Here is a 9,972-nt window from a genome sequence, read left to right as displayed (position 1 = left end):
GTCGGGAGACAACATGGAAGTAGAAGGGGATGATGAGGGAACGGGACGGGTCCAGACTAGAGGAGGAGAGTGGAAAAAGAGATAAATAGTGAGGCTGTATCTCATCAAAATATGCTTTATACACCTTGTATGAAACAGTTACAATGAAGTCCATTGGTTTGTATAATTAATATACACTAATAATTACCATTTTAAAAACTGCATTCTTCATTTACAAAGAAGAATTTTCCTTTTCACATTTTGATCCCTCATCCAAACAGGCCCAGATCACTGGAAGGTTCCACAGGGAAGAGACTACCTGAGGTTGATCTCAGGGAGCAGCTGTCTGAGGTTCTTGTTAGACGTGGAGTACTGTCAAGGGAGCTCCTTGCCCTACTGACAGTAAAAATTAGCAGCATCTTCAGTCTCCAAAAATAAATGGGGAGGAAGAAATCTGTCTCAGACCCACTGCCAGCGAACCAGGTTTTGACCCCAGAGGCTCAACTGGGTGCTGCATAATCAGGAGTTTGGGGAATCATCCTAGTCTCTCTTGATACCAGTTAATAAACTGAATGATGCCAAACACTTCATTGACGCTCTGGCTGTCCTGCAGGAGATGGAGTCCCTCTCCACTAGAGACACAGGCAAGGAGGATGGATACTGTGCTACCACAATGTCCCCAGTGGATCCTGGAATGATAAACAAGCATGACCAGCAATCACACGTGCCCTGAGCCCATCCTAATGCTGAGATTAGCCCATTGCATTGGAGACACCTACAACCACAGCCTTAACATCACCCTGAGTAACAGAAAACAAAATGTGGCTGCAAAACCTGAAGCCTGGAGGATGTGCTTTAATTTTCATGACCAAGAACACAGACAGAAAACAGCAACTGCCACAGTGAGCATGGCCTATGCTCTGCCATCCTTCACCTGACATCCAGAGCAGCAGCACCAGCAGCAGAGGAACCTGGTGCCCCATCTCTGCAGCAGGACCTGAGGTTGCCCCTCATAGGCATGGACAAGCTGCCTTTCAGATGCTCTGAGCAGCGTGGACTCTCCTCTAGTGACTCCACATACAAATTGGCTCAAGGAAGCTTGTGCTGGTGCTGAAAGGGACACCTACTCCTGCTTAACCCATGGGGCTTGAGGTTGGCACAGAGTTTCTTAGGCAGCTCAAGCACTTCCCACGGAAGTCTGTGACCTGCTCCATTGAGTCCTGGCCTCCTGCTCTAACTGAGATTCCTTGTCCAGGGAAGGTACTGTGGCTGACCTACCATAAGAACATGATTATCTCAGAAATAATTTTATGCTTAAGTGTAAAATTTCATATCATCTGAAGTGATAAGTCACATCAGTCTGGGATCATTGTCAGAAAGGGAAAGCAAGAGTTTATAAAAACATGAAATTGAGTGACCTTGTCCCCATGGGGAGAAGTTATCCTCACTATGAAAACAACCCCTAAGTCAAATCTGTGATCAGGATCCTAAAGAGGTTCAAGTTATGGACATGGAGCATAATGGAAGGCTGTGACCCTACACTAATCAGGAACTTGCCTCAGATAAGGAGAGGTGGGTCTCTCCATCTTCTCAGTGATGACACCAATGCTGTGTCCACCTGAAGCCTCCCAGGCAGCTGTCCTTCCACTGGGTCCCATCAGGAGGGAAAAGGAGTCAGTTCTCTAATTCCAGCTAATTCCCTCTTACTGTCATTGAAGGCTAGAGTTGAGGAACCCACCTTGTCCCATAGCAAGATATAATGCCCCAAAGACACCAGGAATTTTGTAAAATTAATAATAAATTCATTATAGACCACAAAATCAATGGAATTACTTAATTTTTAAACACTTTTTGAAGGTTAAAAGAACACAAGGAAACAATTGGAAAAAAAAAAAACAGCAAGGTATTCTATTTAATACACTCAAGGACAAACACTTAAATCAGTCATTATAGAATTTTTTTTTTTTTTTACAGTTCAGGAGTCTTTATTTTATTTTGCTAGAGCTCAAGGACTGAGAAGCTCAGGACAGTTCTTCTCTCAAGTGACAGAACTGCCATCATTCAGATCTAAACGTCCCCAAAGCCCATGTACTAGAGGTCAGGTCCCCAGGTGGTTCTTTGGGAAAGTTGTGAAAAATTTAAGAGTGAAAGATCTTCAGACCATGTAGCGTGTGACTTTGAGAGGACTGGGGCACTCTGGTCTCTTCCTTTTCCTCCTCTGTTTCCTGTTGATTAAGTGAGCATTTTTGGTACTCCACATGTGCAGTGCTGCCTCAACACAGACCTGAAGCACTGGGACCCACCTTCCACAGAATGGAATCTCTGAACCTATGAGCCCAAATAAGCATATTTTTCTTTGTAAATTGATTTTCTCATGTATTTTGTTACAGTAATAGCACAGAAATATCCCCCTTCACTCTAACTCAGGGCAAGAGCAGCTCAAGTGTTGGCAAACCTGAATAATGCAGGATGACTCACTTCAGTTGATATTAGTGAGATAATGTATGACAACTCAAAAGAAGCAAAGACACCACTATCCAAAACCAGTGCCTCACATGGATTTTTGTCAAGGAAAAAATACAGGCAAAATGTCATAGGGAATGCTGTGAGTACCATCAACATGACCAAAGAGAGGGTGGGATTCAGGGTTAGTCGACTGCAAGTCAGATCACATCCTTGCTGTGTCATCCCAGCATAACTGAATTCATGATTAGAAATCAGATGTCAGTCACAAGAGTGATGTACAGCTTCCTGTCCAGGCAGTGGGTGGTGGGTCGGAGGAGATGCCATCCCACCCTGAAGCCCAGAATAAACTTCTTCTAAGTATATTCTTTCAGCCCTATTGAGCAGGCCAGTGCAACAACAGTCAGTACACACAGCACTTTCACGAGTAAGAGCCCTCTGGTAAACCTCAGAATTTTGTCAGTTTTCTAGTCAATGCAAAGAAATGGAAAGGATTTAACCTGAAATATTGAGATCTCCAAGAATCACTAAGAGCATCTGTGTGCTCAGTAAGTATTCAAGCCACTTCCACACTTAATGGGGAGAGCTGTGCATAATATCAGTGTTAGTGGCTCCCCCTCCTGGAGACACAGGCAGGACACAGCCAGGGTCACCTCAGAGTGGAGTTGGAGCCGCCACTAAACAATACACTCACGCCAAGGGCAACTGCAATGTTCTCAGAAAGGGTTAAGCGGCTTACAAACAGCAGACACTCCTCACTTGGAGTGAGGAGCAGTCCAGGGCAGAACTGTGACCCACATACCTATACACACAGCACTCACAACCACATATGCACACACCAGTGTACGCATATCCTCACAGTACACACAACCTGACCTGCACACTCCAATCATGATCACCCCCAGCACACACAAACGCATACACACATTCCAATGATAACATGCACACACACACACACATACACACTGCCACATGTGCACACTGTGATGCATACATACCCTCACAGCACACATAGTCACATATGCACACTCGAATACATGCATATCCACACAGAGCCACATGCACACATGCACATGTATGTCACAACCAATGCAAACATACCCAAACAGTACACACAGCCACACACTAGCACACCAATGTATTCACACCCACAGATCACACACAACTTCATGTGAACACTCCAATGCATACCACATAGCATACACAGTTTTACATGCACACATGCAACTGCATGCATACCCACACACAGGCACACACACACATTCCAATGCAAACATACCCACACAGCACACACAGTCACACATGCATGCTCCAATGCATGAGTACCACACAGCACACAGCCAAATACACCTACTCCTTTGCAAACATAATGACACAGCACACACAGCCACTCACACACACACCAATGCGTGCACACCTACACAGAACAACAACATGCACACACTCCATTTCCAGCTGTGATCAATCTTGCTCAAATCCCACGTAGGCAAGAGAAAGCATTCCTGTGGGAGTGATGGGCCGACTGTGAAATAAAATCTATGAGGTTTATATTTCAGAAATAAAGACAAAGGCAAGAATATTTTCAGGGCAGGGTTGTGAGAGTTGGGCAGTCCTGAAGGGTCTGGCCCAACACAGAAGCAGCTGAGCTTACTTTATTTACAGTGGTACAGATCAAGAGGGACCTGCAGGGTGTCTTTGAGAGAAACAAGATAGGGGTGGGGGCAAGCAGTCCATTTGGCTCTAGCGGAGCACTCCCATCTCCAGTGGTGAGCTAAGGCACGATACCCTATGACTCAGGGGTTGGGAACTGTGTATATCCGACTGTGAGTTCCTGAGGCCAGGCATTCCTGGCTAATGGCTCGAACTTCACCTGGTCCGCATACCAGTCCTGGATGACTTCTTGCAGGACACAAACATTAGGATGAGCTGTTAACTTCCACTCCAAGGGCCGATGTAGTGAAGAGCTCGGCTGTGTGTTCCATGTGTGAGGAGCCTGGGAGTTGCGGCTACACCTTAAGAGCAATGACAGTCTGAGAAAACTGCATAGTCAGCAACTCCTTTCAGACCCATGAAGGAAAGGAACTCATGGAGCAAACAGCTCCACAAATTGCAGAGGCTGACAGGCTTACACAGAGTCAGGAAATGCTGGAACAGTGCCAGGGTGTAGGTATGAGGTGTCTCCAAAAGGTCCTGTGTGAGGCAATGCAGGGATGTCTGGGGAGAGATGATTGGGGTGTGACAGCTGAAGCAACCGGTGCCTTAATCCCCTGATGGGTTACCTGGGTGCTGACTGAAGGCAGGTAGGGTGAGCTGGAGGAAGTGGGCACTGGAGTCCTGCCTTTGAGGTGTATATTTCATACCTGGTGAGTGGACTCCCTCTCTGCTTCCTGATCACCATGAGAGCCCTTCTGTCCACCTCATTCCTGCCACATCAACCAGACTCCCCTCAGCTCTGAGGAATGGGGCAGGCTATCTGTGGACTGAGACCTCTGGAATCCTGAGCCCCCAAGTAAACTGTTCTCCTTAAAATTGCTCTTGTCATGTCTTTTGGTCAAGTAATAAAAAACTGCAGAGTAAACCAGTAGGACATTTTGGCTGCTACATATATTTCTTCAAAGGGTCAAAATTAAATATATATATATATATATATATTGGACTTCAAAGAAGGAAGTGTGTGTGTTTTGTGTTTGTGCAATTATATCATTTATGAAAGTTGCTATTCAGTTACACTGTGTACATGTGACTGTGCACATAGGTCTGAGAGTGCACATGTGTATAAATGCAGGAACATATGTGTTATATCACGTAGGTGCTCATGTGTATAAATGTAGGAACACATGTTATATCACATAGGTGCTCATGTGTATAAATGTAGGAACACATGTTATATCACATAGGTGCTCATGTGTATAAATGAAGGAACATGTGTTATACCACATAGGTGCTCATGTGTATAAATGAAGGAACATGTGTTATATCACGTAGATACACTTGTGTATAAATGTAGTAACACGTGTTATATCACGTAGGTACTCATGTGTATAAATGTAGGAACACGTGTTATATCACATAGGTGCTCATGTGTATAAATGTAGGAACACGTGTTATATCACGTAGGTGCTCATGTGTATAAATGTAGGAACACGTGTTATATCATGTAGGTGCTCATGTGTATAAATGTAGGAACACGTGTTATATCATGTAGATGCACTTGTGTATAAGTGTAGGAACACGTGTTATATCATGTAGGTGCTCATGTGTATAAATGTAGGAACACGTGTTATCACGTAGGTGCTCATGTGTATAGATGTAGGAACACGTGTTATATCACGTGGGTGTTCATGTGTATAGATGTAGGAACATGTGTTATATCACGTAGGAGCATGTGTGTATAAATGTAGGAACACACTTCAACTCCAGCAGAATAATTTTGAAAAACAATGTGATTCTAGACATAGGGTAAGAAAAACGAAAGCCTTCTTGAAATTGAAGATTTTCTAATTGAGGCTTGGGAGATGACTCATAATAGGAAGCATCATTGAACTGTTCCCAAATTTGTTCTTGTACTAATGGAGCCAAACCATAAAGAAAAATCTTTTTACTGGCCAAATCAGCATTGGAAAATATGGAATCACAACAAAACAAAAAAAATTAATTTACAAGAATCATCATATATGCTGAGTCCCAAAGTTCAGGAAGAAAGCAGGCAAGAACCCCAGGCAATGGATAGGTCCCACTCACCCAGATGATTTACAGTTCTCTGCCTCAACTGTGTCCTCAGGGGTTTCTGCTCCAGGATCTGTTAGGTGGAGGATAGCTGTGCTCCAGGGACATGGGGCTTCCTCTGCTCCCTCTTGAGCTCCATGAGCTATCTCTCCTCTGTGTTGGGGCTCAGCTGCCAGGCACATGGGTGGTGCGGGTGGATGCAGCTCCCTGGAGAAATGGACATGTTATCATGACATAGTGCTCCTCTAGATCCCTGGATGTCCTTGCTCCAAAGGGTGCCCTGCTAAAATTAGTAGAGCTGCCCCGACTCTCCACTGACTACCATTAGTGTATCTTTATCCATCCATTTACTCTTTAACAGACTCGTCTTATATTATAAAGTGGGGTTTCTTACAGACACCATGGAGTTGGCTCTCTCTTTCTCTCTCTCTCTCCCTCTCTCTCTCTCTCAGCACATTCACACACTAAAGTGATACAGCTCTATTTAATATAGCAGTAATTAATATAGCTGTATTTAATCAAATCCCTGAATCAGGAATAAGCAAAGTTAATTCTGAACAGCTCTTTTATATGGATGAAAGGTCTTACATCAGAGAGATGCATTCCACTGGTAATGGAGGAAAACAGGAACCCATACTCTCGTCTGAATCTGGCAAATATCCTCATGCTAAGTCAGGAAACAGGGCCTGGGCAGAGAGAGGAGTGGGCAGGTGCAGGGCTGTGTGGGGAGAGGCAGCCTCTGATCCACCCACTGACAGGTGATCCCCAGAGGAGGTTGTGCTGGAGACTGAGGCTCTGTGGATGGAGCTCTGATCCAGTGCTGACAGTCATAATCTGCCATGGCCTCACCCTGGAGGTGCTGATGGTGAGAGTGAAATGTGTCCCTGACCCAATGTCACTGACCCTCAGTGGGACCCCATCTGCCTATGGGATGCCCAGGAGATGATCAGCTTAGGAGACTGTCCTGGCTGCTGCTGGTACCAGGCTAAGTAGTGCATATTATCAGAATCCCATAAGAGACTCTGGCTGGACTTGCCGCTGATGGTGACCCTCTCTCCTGCAGACACAGCCAGGGGGCCTGGAGTCTGAGTCATCACGATGTCTCCACATGCACCTGGAATTAGGATGCATAATAATCAAACAAGCACACACCATATAATAGGCTATTTAGAATGTGTTTTCTAATAACAATTCATGATTCAATTAGATTCATAAATAGACATTCTATCACACAAACTCATAACCAAATTTTAAAAACCATTATCAATACTTGAAATAATTTTTATACCAGGACATATTTCAGATGACATGGTGTCACTTTTAAATTCCTCACCAGAGGCCCAGAGCCCCAGGAACATGCACACTGGGTCTGGGACACCATACTCCTGCCCCTGCCCTCCTGAGGAGCTCAGGCCTCATGCAATGTCTGCATTTATACAATGTGGGCACCTGGGTGGGGCCTGCAGCAACCTGTGCAAAGCAGTCAGCCCACAGGGGAAGGAAAGGCCTGCACTGTGCTGGAGAAAGATCTGATGTCAATCAAGAGACAAATGACCAGAAAGCATCGAGAGGGGAGCAGAAAACACGGAACTCAACACAGAAGATGAAAGAGAAGTGTGACTAGATGGGTGAAGAAACAGTAGTTTGAATCAAACGTGTGATTCTGCATTGAGTTCACAGAACTGAGAGGCACCTACCTCACATCAACCACCTGGTGAAATGACAAAGTTGCCAGAAAAACAGCAAATCAACATACAAAGCAGCAAGATGAAGGGAGGGAAGGAGGAAGATGGAGGAAAGGGTAAAGAAGGAAGGGGGACAAATAGAAGTGACAACCATGGGGCCAGTTTCTATCACCCATGACCAGGACAGGCCTGGGCTGCGGGCACCTTGCCCTGAGGCTCTGAGCAGCACTGTCCACACCAGAGCTCCAGGATCTGGCTCTGCAGCCACAAGCAGGAGGCAGCCCACCACCCACTCCTGGGGAGGCCTGCAGGACCCCTTCAGGCCAGGGGTCGGGCTCTCAGCTAGACTCAGTGAGAACCAGGACTCTGCACACCACCCTCCCAGGACTGCCAGGAGGGCAGCAGGCTCTGAGTACCTGGGAGATGGAGAGGGAGCAGCAGGACTTCCCTGGGAGTCACTTGTGGCTTAAAAATCAAGATTTCTTTCTATCATTTGAGTATTTTGGCCACAAAAAATAAAAATCACAAACAACATTTCTATGGAAATACACAAAGAATTACATGTAATTCTCAAAATACTTGTATATACCTTGTTTATCTAGATTTTCAGGATCCAGTGAGGATATTGTGAAGACCCAGACTCCTCTCTCCCTGCCTGTCACCCCTGGACAGTCAGCCTCCATCTCCGGCTGGTTCAATCAGAGCCTCTGGCACAGTAATGGAAACACCTATTTGCACTGGGTTGTACAAAAGCCAGGCCAGTCTCCACAGGGCCTAATATATCATGTTTCCAAAAGATTCAGTGGGGTCCCAGACAGGCTCAGTGGCAGTGGGTCAGGGCAGACTTCACACTAAAAATCAGTAGGGTGGAGACTGAGGATGCTGGAGTCTATTACTGTGCACAAGGTACACAACATCCTCCCACAGTGGTACAGCCCAAACAAAAACCTCCTGCCTGGGGGGCCCAGCTGCCGCATGTCCTGCTGCTCTGGCAGCAGCTCAGCAGATGCTCTGAGTATGTGAGATGAAGATTTTGGGGACTCAGGTAACAGGGTGCAACTGAGGGCTGTGGACCACGACTGCCTCAACCACAGCTCAAGTCAAACCCATTCATGGCCCTGTCAGCTGCAGCAGCCCAGCCTGGCACATGGAGGACAGAAGCAGATGGGTCCAGGCACCTTCTGATGGACACATGGGAAGATAGCAAGACTGACCAAGGGGTAAGATATTGTAGAAAACCTGCTCTTTGTGAAATAGGGATTCAAACCTAATTGCAAACACCACAACCCTTTGCAATATTAATAAAAGGAAAATTATGAAAATGGCTTTTAGGTTGGTACTCAAACTTGCATTTCTCTTACTATTGCAGGATTCAGCTCAGATACAGTGATGATGCAGGCTCCACCCTGTTGTCTGTCACCTCTGGCCTGCCTGCCTCCTTCTTGGGAAGGATCAGAGTTGGAAAAGTGACTCAGCCTCCTAGAAGTGGGAAGGTCGTCCCTGGTGCTGAACGTGATTTGTAGATAACAGGGCACCTGGTGAATGCAATGAAAGTCCAAGGTCCTGTTTTTATTCAGGTTTAATTTTATAAGAGAATGTTTATTTATGTGGAATGAAAAGTACTCACAATTTTTTAAATTTGAAAAGGAATTTTTGGGGTAAGCCCTTTTTAAAATGTTTGGAATCCCAGGTGAAGGAAGACATTATGGCAGAGGGAAACTGGATGAAAGCAGGCAGCTGGATGTCCCTGCTCTGTGGAGGACCTGCTCACAGAGAGGCCACCCCAATGGAGATATGGAGGGTTTAAAAGGTGGACATGGGAAGGCACACATCAGTGGGAGCACATGAATCAGTGCTGACTGCTCAAACATTGTGTTAGTACCTTGTGCAGATGGAGATGAACAGAGACCTGGAGAGCTTGAAAACTATGTTAGCAAAAGAAGCAGAAAAGTGTAATTAAAGGATGACACTGTTCCATAACATGCAAATTTCATCCCTAAATCTCTGGGAGGGAAACCAGAGCTTGTGCCCACAAGGCACCTTCTCCACCACTGACCACCATCCCCCCACACCCTCAAGACAATCCTGACCAGGACCACCTGGGGAAGACACAGCCTGA

The 9,972-nt window shown here is 45.7% G+C and overlaps 1 long non-coding RNA gene across 1 annotated transcript; it reads right to left on the bottom strand.

Moving 5' to 3' along the window:
* Window positions 1–4,235: 4,235 nt before the first annotated feature.
* On the bottom strand, window positions 4,236–6,919 carry LOC306643761. The gene is made up of 3 exons (XR_013759042.1): window positions 6,757–6,919; window positions 6,180–6,375; window positions 4,236–4,338 (listed from the first exon to the last, which is right to left on the bottom strand). It is a non-coding gene; the product is annotated as an uncharacterized lncRNA (long non-coding RNA).
* Window positions 6,920–9,972: the final 3,053 nt, after the last annotated feature.

The sequence above is a fragment of the Sciurus vulgaris genome (assembly GCF_902686455.1).
Source record: "Sciurus vulgaris genome assembly, chromosome: 14".
Taxonomy (NCBI): Eukaryota; Metazoa; Chordata; class Mammalia; order Rodentia; family Sciuridae; genus Sciurus; species Sciurus vulgaris.
This window is presented reverse-complemented; position numbering and strand designations above follow the sequence as displayed.